General features: G+C 50.3%; 1 pseudogene across 1 annotated transcript in view; it reads left to right on the top strand.

Moving 5' to 3' along the window:
• The window catches only part of LOC146869328 (amine oxidase [copper-containing] 3-like), an 84,049-nt pseudogene that overhangs the window by 42,737 nt on the left and 24,071 nt on the right, over positions 1–17,241 (top strand). Inside the window, exon 2 of the transcript XR_014980085.1 lies at positions 7,400–7,685. The product of XR_014980085.1 is annotated as an amine oxidase [copper-containing] 3-like (transcript). The remainder of the gene's footprint in view (positions 1–7,399; positions 7,686–17,241) is intronic.

Below are 17,241 nucleotides of genomic sequence, written 5' to 3'. Positions count from 1 at the left end.
GCAGAAGCATGGTGATGTGCCCAACTCTAAGTAGAGCAGATAGACGGTACTCTGACCTAAGTCATCAGAACTCATCAATGATGGCAAATAGTCTCTCAGTGTCTTCATCACAGAGTTTGATATTTCAAAAGTAAACAATGTCCAAAGCCGAATATGTGATGTTACAGCGCATGCCATTACATCGCATGCCGTTGCAACGCCAACATTTACCCCGACTTTCTGTCGGGGGTGCGCTGGAAGTTGGAATAGATTCATTTTCTATTCCAACTCCAGTGTGTGCAACAGTAGGGAAGGTGGTGTTAAATCCAACCTTTCTACCCACTGCTGCACACCTTTTGCGTTGCAACGGCATGCGGTGTAATGGCATGCGTTGTAACCGTTGCGTAGTAAAGGCTGTTTCCCTCCAAAGCCTGATCTTCTACCAATGTCTAGTCTAGGCAAACACCTCTCTCTTCTACCTTCCCTGTTTGACCTCTACCAACCAAGGACCTGATTTGGAGTTTGGCAGACAAAATGTACTCTGCCAGGGTGATGGAGGAAAGGACCCGTCGCCCCGAGGGAGTACCTGCCAGACAAGTTTCGAGATGTCCGCCGGCCCAGCAGACATCGCGTGCACTTACAGGAACTGTTGTGACAGCAGTTCCTGTAAATGCATCGAAAGTTTGACCCATGGCTCCGTCAATGTGACGGAGTTGTACGTCAAAATGTCGAATTTTTTCATTTTCAAAAAGAAGTTTTGTTAGCAGAATTTTCATTTTGAAAACTAAAAGAAACAATGCCCCCTCACCATGGGAGATTTCTCCCATGGCATGGGGGTCGTTCTGTAGTTTTCACTGCTCGGACAATAAAAACTTGCCATGTGTTCACCCATTCCAAATAGGGTGGGGAACACACGGCCAAACCTTACTCCATCTGTCTGTCAGATGTCTATGTAGGCAATGGAGACAGAGTATTCTCCATTGTCTACATAATCAAGTTACTCCTGACCGGCAGCGGTCCATGCAGGTAACAGTGGTGGGGCTGTGTAAGGGGCGATTTCAAGGGACGATGGCGAGAAAAAAATAATTATTTATTTAATTTTCTCTCTGCAGCATCCCTCAAAATCCCCCCTTCGCACCACTGCTGTTACCTGCATGGACCGCGGCTGCTCCTGACCCTGAATGATTTGTGCAGAACTTGGCATTGGTGGAGAGGGTACGCAGTCACATTGGGATGGAGCATCCTCTCTGCCAAAGTCTAAGTCAGGATCTAAGTCTTCATTTCTTCATTCCGTGAGGCCTTTTCCTTGGCTCCTAGGGCAATGAGTAGTTACAGGCAGTATCTTGTGTGTGTGTACAATGTCGCTTACCATCAGTGCCATAGAGCCAACAATACTGCTGCGGAACAGTTGTATTACTGATTGCTACCCTTTTCATGATTGCCTCTTTTGAGGTAGCAAATTCGAGCAATTAAGGAATATTCTAGGAAGGGGTAGGGGCTAGAAAATCAACTACAGCAAGGCTGTCTGGCTCCCGCTATCCCCTTTCCCTGATCCCACACATCTCCCACTTAAGCTCTCCCTCCTCCTACATAACAACAGCCACTCACTTTAGGTTCCCAGCAGACTGAGAGACTGGGGCTAAATAGCACCCCTTCTCCACATGCTTTTCTCTCCAGTGACTGCACCCATCCAACCACCTATTCTCACCTATTCCCCAGATCCTCCTCCTAACCTCCCTACTCTCACCCTACTTACTATTCTTCATTTCTGTTTCCATCTTTCACCCCACCCTGTCACTACTGGCACAGGGAAACTGCCTCCTCCCTCTCACAACCTCCTGAACCCTATTGCTTCTTTACAAAGCCTTTTGGAGGGTGACTGCCAACATTCCTGAACCTTTGTCGAGGCCCCTTTCCTGGTGTCCCTACAACCCCTACCCTTTCCCTGCCCCTCATCCAAAGCACTTCTGTCCTGCAACCTCACCAGTGTAACATGAACAAGAATCAGATGAACATCTTGGACCATGCATGTCCCTTTTTAAAAGAAATATAACTAAAAACAGATACTATACACGATGCATCTTAAAGGTAACTATATATAGGTAAGTTTAGATTTACTATCGACATACATATATTGTGAAGAACAGTATACATATATACACACATATGTGTGTGTGTGTAGATTCAAGTGTAGCAAACTTAAGGGGCCACGCGAAGTTTGCCATGGTGGACCAGAGGATCCAGTGAATGCCATAAATAAAACCCTTAAATGTATTGTTTCAATCACAGAGGGTGACCCTTTATGACCCCCAATCCATCCAATGTGTCAGAGTACCTCCACCCGGCCCCCTTGCGCCATTATTATCTTATTTGTTGAGTACATGGGGACTGAGTCTCCGAGTCCAAAGATGGCGGCCGCAACTTGAACTTAAAGTTGCGGCCAGCCAATCCGAGTCCATGGTTTGGCTTGCAGATTTGCAGATCCACCACATAAAATATCTATAGGTTTTTTAACCTACATTGCTCAGAAACTACTGAATGGATTAACACCAAATCACAAAATGCTCATTTTCGGGACCTAGATCTAACTTTCCACCAAATTTGGTGTAAATCCGTTCAGAGGGTTTGGCTGTATTTGTGTCTACATTTCCAAACGGAAAATGTGTTTTGGGACTCCTCCTTTTTTTTAAGCCCCCGCTTGTTGAAACTTTTCAGTTTGGAGCTGAGGTGAAAGAACATTTTTATTGGAAGGTTTTGTGAAGATTCCTCAAATGCCACCAACGTTAATCGGAAAACAGAAATGCTGTTCCTATCGAAATACAATCCTAACTAACAATTTTATGGATTTTAGTCGATATTCTGGACACAATATTTTGGCACTACCATATTTAAAACTCAATATGTTGAGGGATGGCTAAGACCAGCTGTAGCCCCATTCATTCATGTAATTAAAAGCCATAATGATGAGCCAGGCAACCTGTGGTCACACGTTTGTGCTCTTCAAAGTTGTCTTGTGTTTCGTCATCCTAGTTTATATACATATTTCTGGTGATAAAATGGACAGTTCCAGTAACCTACAAGTGTTTGGAAAAACAAAACTTGAACTGGAAAGACGTCAATTGGTTGTGTCACTGGAGGACAATTCCAAAGGTCAGCCTATTGGCCACATCTTAAAATGGAAAACATGTATTGAAAGAAGAATCAACTTGCCTGTTAACGTTGGTGGCATTTGAGGAATCTTCACAAAACTTTCCAATAAAAATGTTCTTTCACCTCAGCTCCAAACTGAAAAGTGCAAAGTGGCGGTCAAACCTTGGAAGGCTGTATTGCAGAGATACTCATTGATAATAAGGATCAGCCTTTTTGTGGATCCCTCTTCAAATGTAGTTCAGAAACATTACCTTATTGTTGCATATAATAGCATCACAATCATTATTACTCAAAAAACAGAAATCCTATAGCAGCATTTCAGTTAACAGCTGATAAATAAAGGTGACTCCCTTGCCTATTAATAAAAAGAACATCATTCTTCTTCTCTGGTAAACTGGAATTTTAAAGCAGCATATGGGGTCATTTCTTGAGATTTGTATCATACGGTTCCTATAACATATTGGGCGCCATGTTATACGGTTCCTACAAATTAAAAAGGACTGTGTATCTGGACAACATAAACCTCAGAATATGGGAACTCAGTGCGAACATATCATCAGAAAATGTTAGTCCAATTCCTAGCTAGCTCACAGTGCCCCATCTGAACCCCTAACCTTACCAGGGTACCCAATGGTGTCAGCAACCTCACACATCGTAGCAACAGATCTACCCTTTCGTTATTACGTTTGCATGTCTAGGGTAAACACAAGAAAGATATGAATGTGGATTTTAAAACATTTATTGAAACAATAGTATTCTTGTATAGAAAGAGTGAGCTGCAAATATTAGGCAGAAGAAACAAAGCAATGTAACCAGAATTACAAGAATGGTGAAAAAGATAAATAGTTCAACCATTATAACATCACTAGATGATTATACTCCCATCTAATACTACCTACACTATTGAGAGCATAGTGGGAGTACCCTCTGTCAGATACATTGGGATAGTCTTACCCTTCCCCCCATACCTGAGTATGTTGTGTCAGGAAGCAGGTCTGATGTAGAGCAGGCTATCGTCCTTTACAGGATGAAGGTTAGAGCCAGCTGGGCTGCATCTCAGTCATAGTGGACCGGATTCCAGGACAATTCCAGCAGAAGTGTTCCTCTGCTTAATGGATTGCGGGGGCTGTTAATACAATAAAAGCACTGTTCCAATCGCACTTTGTCAAAGGTGCAGAGCTGATGTGATGGTTTGTCTGGAGCCTTAGAGCTGTCTCCAACTGGGCAACCAAATACAACCATATTGTGTTCTATGTGCCTAGCTTGGACAGAGTGTATGAGCAACACCATGATAATGCTTACTAAGAAATGCATGTAGAATGTAGAATGCATGTTAAACAGCTTCTTAGTGCATTATCGTGTAAGTGTAAAACATTTAAAAAGTCACCATTCGAAAAATGTGTAACTAGAATGGAGACTCAGAGCGAGCCTTGTTCTAATTTATATCCGTGTCCAGCTCTTGTTCACTTTAATGCATTTCATCTAGGTGGCTGTATGTTTGTAGGACTTTTCAGGCATGTTTTGTTACATTTGCATTGCTATAGTACTGCTATTTGTGGTAGTTTTGTTTCCCTTTTGTTACTCCTCTTTGTTTTATGCCCAGTTTCTGCCTCCACTGTAATTGCTGTGTAGCTCAATAGCAAAACACATATCTTATAATCCATATCAATCAATTTGAGTGATTTCAGAGCTAAAGCTGTTTGGCCTTGTAGGGCTATTTATACATTGGAGCGATTTACTTTTTTGTCTTTATTTCAGTGTAATTGTTTTATTTTGCTTGATAAAAATTCAAAACTGTGTGCCTGGTTTCATCTTGGTTGACTTCTCGATGGCTTTTCGTATTGTATTCCACCTTACCTTTCTATAGATAAACTTCCAATAGCAGGGACTAATAGTGGGCTGACTCTCATCATAACTTGTAAAGAGATATCTAACAATCAGCCTCCCTCCATCCGTTCTTCACTTCCATACGGACAACGGTATCCCCCAAGACTCTGTTATCTCTTCCCATCTCTTCAACACTTACCAGAGCCCTCTCCCAAACATCATCAAATCCTTCAAACTCTCCTGCTACAGGGATGCTCATGAAGTCCAGGTCCAGACTCCTGGCCATGGACCAGTGCTTGCTATCATTGGACCAATGGCTGTCAGGCAGTGAGCAATCCAGTGGATGCAAACCAATGGGTGTGCTAGCACCTGCACTATCTGAGGCGGAGACAATGCACCATGTTTTGTTATATTATTTGCACGCTAGCATGTTTATAGTGTTGGGCCTTTTATTCAATGTTATCCTAAGGAGCTGCTCTCAGGTCTTCTTGAGGGACTTAAGACCTCTGGGTTTTACTACAATGTTTACTGAGAAAATATCTATCAGTGGAGGTAGGAACAATTCAGCAACCTTGCCATGATATGTCTTTTCGCTCTGTAATTGGTGTCTTCCTTTGGATACAACCCTGTGCAACTCAGTGAGCTGAACCCCAGTTGCTGACCTTCGATTTCTGGCCCCTAAACAAACCCATTCAAACTATTAGTACTCAACAAAGCAAAATCAGTGGTAGTGTTCAGCGTACCAAAGGAGGAGGCGGCTGGTAACTGGGCCTCATCGGTGAGGTGTATCTTGAGTCCTATCTCACATGGAACTCAGACCCATGGCTGGGTATACCTATCCTACCAGACATCCTAGCGTTTTGAGTTCTAAGGCACAGCGGGCCAAGACTCATTTGCATAAGGTTGGTGCCTGTTTGTAATGGCACAGCAGAGCTGAAAAAACAATGGTTATAAATGCAGTCCAGAGAAATTTCTGGCAGCTGAGATCATCTGAAGCATTTCCCCCATCATTCTGTGCTGAGTCTTCCCAAGTAGGGGGGCTGTGCCCAGATGTCTGTCCCAAAGTCTTCCAACCATCACTTTTTGTAAGGTTTAACCCCTTCGCTGCGGCGGGAATTCCGCCGCAGCGCTGGGGGGTGCGGGGGGGGCAGCGCGGTGGCGCTGTGCTCATGACGGAGCCACTCCGTCATGAGCCACGGTTGAGCTGTGCTCATGACGGAGCAGTTCCGTCATGACTCCGCCCAGTTGCGTTGTCCCCCCGCACAGGCGGGGAAACAGCGCCGCGTAGGCGGAGCGGCCGCCAACGGTCGTGGCATGACGGAACCGCTCCGTAATGAGCACACGGCAACCGTGGCTCATGACGGAGCGGTTCCGTCATGAGCGGGGAAGGGGTTAAGAGAGTTTGCGCCCAGCTTGAAGATATATTTCAGAGATTTTTCTGGACCAGGAGAGTTAAATTTGCTATTCTCCAACAAAAACAAATCCTTTGTAAATGGCATTAGAAGGGCTGTGCTACACTGGCCGGCCTCTCTACTCTGTTTCCATTGGTGTATGGTCCACTGAGCAGAAGTGCCTGAGGGTGGAGCCAGCAGCAGCTCCAGCATCGGGAACGCCGCATTGCCAAGCTCTAGATGAGGTGGGGATATGAAGAGGAAGGCAGACCCCCTTCTTTAATTAAGGCTCCTAGTTCACCGAGAGATGTCTGCATGAATGAGTGAGTCAACGCTTAATTTGAGCCAGCGGTTTCAGGTGAGAGCCAGGGGCACTTATTTCTGGGGACCGGCACTTATCTTTCCACAACAGAGTTTCGTCCAGAAAAACACAAAAGGGGGAAAGCGGGAGGAAGAGAAAACCTAGAAAAGAATGACAAATGGAGAATGCAGGGATCAACAACAAGCAAGAGTTAGAGAAGGAGATAGGAAGGGTCTGGTGAGGATTAAAGATGCGTAAGATGGAAGCAACAGAATGCATCCTTGGTATTCGGCACGCTGGCATTCAAAAGCGCAGGCCGCGGGCTTCTTTGCAAAACCTTGGGACCCAGCGCTTATTCTTTTACACTTTGAGCACTGGTGTGAGTGTATATCAAGGTGGATATCATTGTATGTCCATGGGTTTGGTCATGCATGTTCACATCATTTCGCACAAACGTGTGTTGATAAGTCCATCATCCCCTTTGGTGTCGATAAGTTTCCGCCTGCACCTAAGTGTCTTTAGTAGTCAACATGAGTCATTATGGCCGATTTAATGAGATATTGACGTTGACCTCAAGGTAGGCTCAAAATATCTACATGATGGACTGTTCTAAAATTCCGGAAAGCAAACAAGAAGTCAGATGGTGAATCAGGATTTGTAACTTTGTGTCACAAGACAGAACATCTCCTCTTCTCTAGGCTTGGCAGCAAGAGTGAAGTCTCAAATTGCATCTTTTGTTCTTGTTTTCCAGGAACCTCTAACTCTTTTTTGACACAAGACATGAAGTTCGAGCCTTTCAACATCCCTTGGCAACCAGAAGTGCAGATTCAAAGGCCAAAGATTGTCCGACAAGTGGTGGAAACGGAAAACCAGGCTGCCTATCGTCTGAATGACAAAATGCCCCGCTACGTCCACTTCGCCAGCAACCAGACCAACAAGTAGGGTCACCCGCGCTCCTACCGGATCCAGATTGTCAGCTTCGCCGGGGAGTACCTGCCGGAAACGAGTCCGGTCGAGAATTCAATGAACTGGGCAAGGTAGGTGTCTGCATTCGCCTATGGGCTGTATGATGCTATATCGACGTCACCAATATCAGCCTGCAAAAATATCTCACTGCCACATCGCCTATCTGTGCATGGTTGAGTTAGGCATACATCTACTACTACTTACCTCTTGATGTAGTGGTTAGGTCGGTGTTGTGGATGCAATATTTATGCCAAGCAATGTAACGCATGTGGTAAAAGAGGAGAGGGCCCGTTTTTGTGGTCATTCATTCATCTATGCAAGAATAGCTCTCTTGCCGATTTGCAGTCACCATAGACCGCTTTTATGTGAAAGGAGAGGTGACATGTTGTCTAAAGAGAAGTAATCCAGCGCCAGGACACCTTCGGGTAATCGTGTGCTTTAGAAATCGCCTTAACATTAACATTAACATGTTGGTGTGAGGTCCCTTCCCTTTCTGCTTTTTTTTTTGTTGCATTTTTATGTAGCGCAAACTCGCCCCAAGTGTATGAAAGCGCTTTACATGAGCGCCAGTTGCATTACAGACTGACCTATTGTTTAGATCCGCTGCGTTCCGAGACAGGAACAGTTCACAGACTCTAGATGTCATGGGCACAATTAAATGTTTGGGTCGTACCAATGCCCTGAGAAGGTCTGCATTCGCCACTCTCAGTGGCAGCTTTGTATCTCCTGCAGCCCTCTCCAGATTGTACTGTCGGTCTTCAAATACCATTTTGGGGGTTCAGGACATAGATCGGTTGTAGGAAAAAGGGGGTGGTGATGGACAGAGTTTCTGAATGATGCAGAATACTCTTACCAAGTCAAGAGATCATGGTTTTAATCCATCACCGTTTTTTAGCTCACTGCACCATCCCAGCTCAGAACCTGGCTACATGCAAAGTAGTCTGTACCTGTCCCAGTGCATGATGGGAACAGGGCAAACCAAACTACCAAGCCAATTCTTATACTGGGAAGGAAACAAGCTTCCGGGTTTTTTTTTCGGTTTCTGGCATCACAGCCTTCGTCGGCCCGGCTTGCCTGAATCCTGATGGTGCAATGAGCAAGGGACTCACGTCTGAGCATACCCTCCCACACTGAGTGTGGATAAAATCGATTTGGGAAAAAGGGGGTGGTGATGGACAGAGTTTCTGAATGATGCAGAATACTCTTACCAAGTCAAGAGATCATGGTTTTAATCCATCACCGTTTTTTAGCTCACTGCACCATCCCAGCTCAGAACCAGGCTACATGCAAATTAGTCTGTACCTGTCCCAGTGCATGATGGAAACAGGGCAAACCAAACTACCAAGCCAATTCTTATACTGGGAAGGAAACAAGCTTCCGGTGTGGGAGGGTATGCTCAGACGTGAGTCCCTTGCTCATTGCACCATCAGGATTCAGGCAAGCCGGGCCGACGAAGGCTGTGATGCCAGAAACCGGTCCCCGGAAGCTTGTTTCCTTCCCAGTATAAGAATTGGCTTGGTAGTTTGGATTCAGATGTGCTCAAGGGAGATTTGAAATACATCAGTGGCAATGTTGAAAGCACATCGGGCCAGGATCATCAAACATAATAGAATAAAAATGCATCTTTAGAGGACGTTTGGGACGGTCCCTCGAGGAAGTAACCTCAAAGTGTTATGTTCTTAAAAGGCAGTTCTAGCCACAATCAAACAGTCATCATACTAACAATCAGGAAACAGGGCAAATACTTCACAAGTAGAAGCAACCGCTCTCTGTTGTTACTATTCTCAGAGGGTGAGTTCTGGTACATTAAACACTTGCTGGATTTTAAGGGTTGTGTTTTGTGTACTTTCAATTTTACCTGGGCTGTTTGCAATATATAGTTTGTCCAGCCGAGCAAGGCTAGCCTCGAGCCTGGCTCGATTATAATGCCTGCCTCTTGCATCCCGTCACCATGGAGACTGGCATGTGGAAAACAGAAGCAGGCGTTGACATTTTCCCTTCCTACTGCCGTGTTTTTTAAAATAAAAAACTGCTACGCACAGGACGAATGAAATGATTAATGAATACAAACATAAAGACCAGAAGGATGGTTTTTATTTTGATTTTTTTTCCTGAAGTTTAAACACTCCAAGAGTAATACTATTTTCTATGTGGAGGATTAAAAAATAGAGAAACATGTTTTAAATGCACTTTTACAAAATATATCCGAGTGTGTAAATGTACACCTTCTGCATTTACGCATGCATAAACATTAATGCATGGGAGTATTCCTGAAAAGCACTTTCCAACTCTCCCAGGAGTACTCCTGGAATCCACTGTTAATTAGGAAACAAAAAACTACTCAAAAGTAGGCAGGATAATTAATGATATCTTTCTGAGAATGTCCCAGTAATCTTTTATTTACGAAAGCTCTTCTAACCCTGTGAATTTAACTCTTCAAAAAACTAACAATTCACTGGAAAGGAGACAAAAAATCCACAAAGGACGAATTTGTTTGTTTAAAAGCAATCAGCAATGTACTCTGCGATGTTTACTTTGGTGGGCTCCATTAAACTGTAAAACAACGTTCTCATGTGGTCTCCGCTTAAGTATGAGGTTTATTTATTTATTTGTTTTAATTAGAGGAGGCTTTGAGTTAAGTGAAAATGCGGCCCCCGGGGGAAGAAAGGTCAGCGGACTAGTCTTCCCCCGGGGATTTCGCGCAAGGGAGGGACAGGGTATGGAAGGGGTGGGATAAGGGGTGGGGTCGTTAGGAGGATAAAGGGGGCTGGAAGAGGAAGTCCTTCCTCTTCCTTTCCCCAGCGCCTCAGGGTGGGTTAGTTAGGTTGTTTGGAAGGGTTTCGGGATCTGCGTTGGTTTTTTTGTCGGGGCCTGCAGGCGGCGGAGCGGCGGACACGAGGCGGCCCAGTCTGGCGACGGGTGGCGGCCTGGGAGCGGTGCACGCATCGGTGGAGGCGGGGATCTTGGCGGCGCGGAGGCGGTTGATCGGCGATGGAGGTAGGCGAGGGGCAGAGGCCAGATAACGCTGCGGTGCGCGCAGCGCTGCAGCTCCTCGGCCGCGCGGGGACAGCGGATCTCCTGCGGCTGGGGGTTTTAGACCAGGCATGGGTGGGGATGACCCGGACACCGCGCTCGGCTTCCGCGGGGGTGGCGGCGGCAGTGGCAGCATGTATGGAGGAACCGCCTCCAAAAAAGCACGCGGTGACCGCGCGGGGGGGGCCAGGAGAGGGGGACACGGGGGGAAGCGTGGGGGTCGGCGTATGAGCCCCCCTGCGCTGGGGGCCACAGGAGTTTGCGGGGTGGGGGAGGGGGGGTCAGGGGGGCGGGGGGCCAGGTGATTCTGGTGCAGGAGGTCCCACGGGGGCGATCATGGGAGGGGTGCAGGCGGAGCGGGGGGACGTGGCGCTTGGGCGGGGGATGGGCGGGGGCCTGGTTGAGTACAGTGAGGACAGCGACCCGGGGGAGGAGAGTGAGGAGCCGGTGGGGGAGGATTTTGCGCTGTATCTCTCTGGTAGTGAGTCGGCAGGGGGGAGGGGGGTGGGTGGGGGGAATTGCCCCCGGAGTCCAGGGTGGGGGCAAGGGGAAGGGTGGGGGGCGGGGGGGCAAAAGCAAGGGCCCGGCAAAGGCGGCGAGGGGGTCTGGGGGGGGCGTGGGCAGGGGCGATGTCCGGTGGGACGACCGGTGGGAGGGGATGTCGTTGGAGGAGCGCATCCGGGAACAGCGTCGGTTGATTGAGGAGACGGAGCGTAAGTGGGGGGAGATGTGCGAGGCCAGGGAGAGGGCAGCGGGGGGGGGGTGGCGCCGGGGGGGTGCGGTCCGAGGGCAGGGTGGCGGCACGCGGGGGAAGTGCGGGGCGGGCGGCGGGGCACGGCTGGTGGGTATGGGTGGATGAGTCAGGGACTGACTTGATGTTTCAGAGACCTGGTGGCGCTGGGGCCCCTTCGGACTATGTCGGTCCCGCGCGCGGGGGGGGGGATTCAAGCCAGCGCAGTTTGCTGGTAGAGGCCAGGGGGTCCGCGGCGGCCTGCCCTCCGTCGCGGGAGCGGGCATCGTCGGCGCCGGAGTATGGTTTGTGCAGGGTGCGCATGGCAAGGGTGTGAAGCGAGTGGTGCGTGAGGTGCGGACGGATTTGTGTACGGATGATTTCGAGGAGGAGCTGGATTATGAGTCGGATGGTGAGGAGTTGGAGGAAGGTGAGCTGCGTGAGGTGCATGAGGTGAAGGGAAAGGCGGCAACCCGAAAGGTTGGTATTTTGCAGGCGCAACAGGCCAGCTGTAGCAGGACGCCCGTGGAGAGGACGACGGCCCCAGTGTTCGGACGGGCGCAGGAGGTGCCCGGCACCATTGCAGGTGGGGTGCGTGGTGGGGCGTGGGGGGGGACAAGGCTGAGAGTAAGAAGACATGCAGGTCAGTGGGGGTAGGTGACGGATCGGTGCGGGAGGCGGGAGCGACGGCACAGGGGACGGACCTGAAGAAGGTGACGGACCTGGGGGGGGATGGGAAGCGGCTCGTGGGGGCCGGTGTTCAGACAGACAAGGAGGGGAGAAGGATGGGAAAGATGAGGGGGGGGGAGAAGCACAAAAAGAAGCTGCCCTACATGGGCTTGGCGATGCCTTTAGGGTCGCACTTGTCCGAAAAAACGAGGACACGGATTTGGAAACATGAGTATGTCGATGTGTTCATGGAGAATTGGACGTCGGCCTTTTTGATTTACGTGAGTATTTATTGCGAAAAACATCAGGACAGGGCCATCGCGTTATTTAAATACATAGATATTATTCGCAAAGCGCAGATGCACTTTGGGGGTTTCGCCTGGCTTAGCTATGATGAGGAGTTTCGGGCCCGGATCAGTGTGAATCCTGATAAGCCCTGGGGAGAGGTGGACCAGGAGTTGTGGGTACAGTGGATGTCGTCGACACAATCGTCCGCGTCCACGCATACGGCCAGCGGGCTTCCGGTGACGTATCGGCCTTTTCAGTCCCGTCCCGCTTCGACAGGGGCGGGGGGAGGACAAACTGGTGTCACGAGTGCAGGAGGACAGGCTGCTGCTGCCGGCGCAGCTGGCCAGTCGGCCAAGAGCGGGGGAGCCACCACGGGGGCCTGCTGGAACTTTAACAAGGGCTTCTGCTCCCGCTACCCGTGTAAGTTCAAACACGAGTGTTCTAAGTGTGGAGGGCGACACCCGGTCACACAATGTTTTACGCTGGCCACTCCCTCCGAGCAGTGGCGGATTACCAAGGGCCGGAGCCAGCCTGGGCTGAAGGGCTCCTACGCCGGTTAAGGTGGAGGCCATGAGTCCGTGGCTCTCCCGGTATCCTGATGGGGAAGCGGCATTGAAGCTTTACTGGGGGTTCACTGAAGGGTTTTGGGTGGGGTATCAAGGACCGCGGGAGCGCAGATGGGCGGAGAATTTGAGGTCAGCGAAAGATTTGCCGGGGGTGGTGGAGGCCAAATTGCGGAAAGGAGTTCTGGAAGGGAGGGTTGCGGGCCCATTTGACATGTGGCCTTTGCCTGAGCTTATCGTATCCCCTTTGGGGGTGGTACCGATGAAGGAACCAGGGGAGTTTCGCGTGATTCACCACTTCTCGTGGCCGGAGGGGGCGTCGGTGAATGATTTCATCGCGGAGGAGGATTCCAGGGTCCTATATGTGTCGGTGGATGATGCGATTGAGCTGGTGAGGGCGTGTGGCCGGGGGGCAGAATTGGCTAAGTGTGACATCAAGTCTGCGTTTCGCCTCCTGCCCATTCACCCGGCGGATTTTCCTTTGCTGGGGATGCAGTTTGGGGGGGGCCATCTTCGTGGACAAGGTTTTGCCCATGGGTTGTACGGTATCTTGTGCGCTGTTCGAGACTTTCAGTTCCTTCCTGCAGTGGGCTTTCACAGACAGATCGGGGCACCGGCTGGTGTCCCACTATTTGGACGACTTCTTGTTCGTCGGGCGTGGGCAGTCGAGCGAGTGCGGGGGCGCGTTGAGGCATTTTCAGCAAATGGCTGGTGAGTTTGGGGTTCCCTTGGCGCCGGAAAAGACGGCTGGGCCCAGTTGTTGTCTGTTGTTTCTGGGGATTGAATTGGACTCGGTCGCCTGGGTGGCGCGGTTGCCCCAGCAGAAGGCGGAGGAAATGCAGGAATTTTTGCTGCATGTGGTGGTGCAGCGGAAGATTGACTTGAGGTCCGTCCAGCGGTTGTTGGGTTTACTGAATTTCGCGTGTCGCGTGGTGAGGGCTGGCAGGACTTTTTGCAGGCGGCTGGGGCTGGCCATGTCGGGGGAGGTGCTGCCCCACCACAAGGTGCGGATTTCCATGGGCGTGCGGGCGGATCTGCGGACTTGGCACACGTTTCTGAGCGATTTCAACGGGGTCTCCTTGGACTTTGCGTATGACAATATGGTGTGGCAGGTGCAAATCTTTTCGGATGCAGCTGGGGCACAAGGTTTTGCCATTTTCTGGGATGGGAGATGGTGCGCGGAACAGTGGCCGGTGCACTGGTTGACACAGGGCAGGAGTATTGCGTTTTTGGAGTTCTTTCCGCTTGTGGTGGCATTGCAGGTGTGGGGGCTGGAATTTCAGAACAGATCAGTGTTGTTCCATGTGGACAACCGGACGGTGGCTGACCTGGTGAATCATCAGAGGGCCAGGGATCTGCGGGTGCTGCGCTTGCTGCGAAGTTTTATGCTGCTGTGTCTGCGTTTCAATGTGCTGTTTCGTGCGAAGCATGTGCCGGGCGCTAGCAATGACGTTGCGGATGCATTGTCTTGTTCGCAGTGGCAGCGTTTCAGAACGTTGGCGCCCGGAGCAGAGGTTTTCAAGACCAAGGTGCCGGAGGGTATCTGGAGCTGGGGGGAGTGAGAGTGGTGGAGTTGGTTGAGAAGTCTGTTGCGGATTCTACAAGGCGGGCGTATCGTTTGGCTTGGGCTGAGTTGGGTGCTTTTCTGGGATGGTCGAAGGATGCCTGGCGTATGTCGCAGGGGGATTGTGAGGAGGGAGTGCTGAGGTATGTTTTGCACTGCATGGACAAGGGTTTGTCGCCAGTTACGATTGCGGGGAAGTTGGCGGGGATTTCCTTCTATCGGATGGTTTATTTGGGGTTTGATCCCGCACGGAGTGAGTTGCTGAGTAAGATGTTGAGGGGTTGGGGTAGGGTGCGGGGGGGGGACTGGGGGGGCAGCCGTGCGTGCAGCTATTACGTTTGAATTGCTGGTGGACATCTTGGCGGAATTGAGTTTCTGTTGTTATGACGAGGTGGAAGTGGCGTTGTTTCGGTTCTGCATGACGTGGATGTTTTTTGGGGCCTTCCGGGTTTCGGAGTTGTTGGGGGCTAGAGGTGCTCCGGGTAGGGTATTTGAGGACGTTCGAATGGATGGAGCGCGCCTGGGTATTTGGCTGGGGAGGTCGAAAACAGACCAGGCTGGAAGAGGCACTTGGGTATGGTTGTGCGAGTCGGGAGAGGCGGGTGTTTGTCCTGTGCGAGAATGGAGAGCCTTTGCGGGCAGGTGGGTAGGAGTGTAGGAGAGATCTTTTGTCATGCTTCCGGGAAACGGGTCACAGCTTTTCAGCTGCTGGCGGTGTTTCGTATGGCAGTGAGGTGACTAGGTAGGGACCCGGCAGGGTATGGGACGCACTCTTTCCGGATCAGCACGGCGATGGCGGCTGCGCGGCTGGGGTGGTCCTGGCACAAGATCAGGCGGATTGGTAGATGGAGGTCGCACTGTGGCGAGCGGTACGTAAGGAAGTAGAGCGGCACGGTGCGCAGGGGCGCGACGGCTGTGGGGCGGTTCTGTTATGTTTCGTGTTCTAATTTCTCCTTTCTTCGTATGTTGTGTTGGGGGTCCGGGAGCCAAGACGGTTACCTGGATCGTTGGACATTCATTTGTGCATTGGGCCTCCAAGTATTCCGACAGGCAGGTGTATGGTCGTAGCCTGGGCCTGAGAAGCAGCCATCACGAGGTACATTGGTGGGGCAAGAGTGGGATGCGCTGGGGGGAGCTATTGCCCTGGCTGACGAAGAAAGTGTCGCAGAGGGGATGTCCGGACTTGCTTATCATCCACCTGGGGGAGAATGACCTGGTGAAGCAATCAGGGGTGTCGTTGCTGTATTTGATGCAAAGGGACTTGGAGGCTATGAAACGCAATCTGGCTGGTGCCGGTATTGTGTGGACTGAGTTCATCCCTCGTCGGATCTGGAGGGGGCATTGAAGCCCGCAGCGGTTGAACGAGCCCAAAGGAAATTGAATAGGGCAATGTGGGTCTTTTGTGAGAACATTGGGATCAAAGTGCTGGCGCACACTGGACTGCGGCTTGAGGAGCCCCTGCTTTTTAGAGACGATGGCGTGCACCTTTCGCACATGGGCAATGCGTACTATATGATGGAGTTGAGGGATGTTATTAGTGGTTTATGGAACGAGTCTATCTGGTGTCGAAGAGCGTGAGGGCGAAAGGTGCACTGGAATGGGGTGGGGCAGGTAACCGCCCTCCGGGGGTTCCCTGGTTGGCGGATTTGGGAGGGGGGAGGAGTCCATGACGGGCATACTCACCCTTCCGGGGAGGGGGATACTGGTGAAAGGTGGGGGTGCGTCATACCAGTTTACAACGAATGGAGATGATAGAACAGGTTGGAAGAGAAGTGAGGAAGCGAATGGGATAAGTGAGGCGGTTGCTGTGTGAAGTGGGATGGAGTAGTTGGAGTATGGGAGAGAATGAAGGAATGAGAAGTTATGTTGTTGGGGATTGTTGGGGGGTTTGTCTGATGTTTGGTTATGGTTGTCCAACCCTGTCCTAATAAAATGGCCTTTTACGCTAAGTTACCTTGCGTGGAGAGATTATTGCGCGATGCGGCCCCCGGGGGAAGAAAGGTCAGCGGACTAGTCTTCCCCCGGGGATTTCGCACAAGGGAGGGACAGGGTATGGAAGGGGTGGGATAAGGGGTGGGGTCGTTAGGAGGATAAAGGGGGCTGGAAGAGGAAGTCCTTCCTCTTCCTTTCCCCAGCGCCTCAGGGTGGGTTAGTTAGGTTGTTTGGCCACCCGCCCACCCTACAGTCGAGGGATTCGATTGAGGGCTACTAAGTTTTTCTATAAGCGTGCCAGTTTAGGACGGGTTGTGAGTGCTTGGAGCGGATTTGGGAGGGGGGAGGAGTCCATGACGGGCATACTCACCCTTCCGGGGAGGGGGATACTGGTGAAAGGTGGGGGTGCGTCATACCAGTTTACGACAAATGGAGATGATGGAGGAGGTTGGAAGAGAAGTGAGGAAGCGAATGGGATAAGTGAGGCGGTTGCTGTGTGAAGTGGGATGGAGTAGTTGGAGTATGGGAGAGAATGGAGGAATGAGAAGTTATGTTGTTGGGGATTGTTGGGGGGTTTGTCTGATGTTTGGTTATGGTTGTCCAACCCTGTCCTAATAAAATGGCCTTTTACGCTAAGTTACCTTGCGTGGAGTGAATATTGCGCGATATATCTCCTCATCTATTTTGCCTAGCCGACCTTCCCCTCGACCTGCACTGTCGGTTTTCAGCAACTCTTGTGACTGCCGACTTTGGTACTGAAAACCATGGTTCGAGCCTCGGGGTCGCGTCCACATCCTGTGATTCTGGGCAAATGGCTTAATCTCCCCTAGCCTGAATGTGTAATGTAA

Source organism: Triturus cristatus, chromosome 1_1 (assembly GCF_964204655.1).
Source record: "Triturus cristatus chromosome 1_1, aTriCri1.1, whole genome shotgun sequence".
NCBI lineage: Eukaryota > Metazoa > Chordata > Amphibia > Caudata > Salamandridae > Triturus > Triturus cristatus.
The sequence above is the reverse complement of the archived record's forward strand: the minus strand, read 5'-3'. Positions and strand labels throughout refer to the sequence as shown.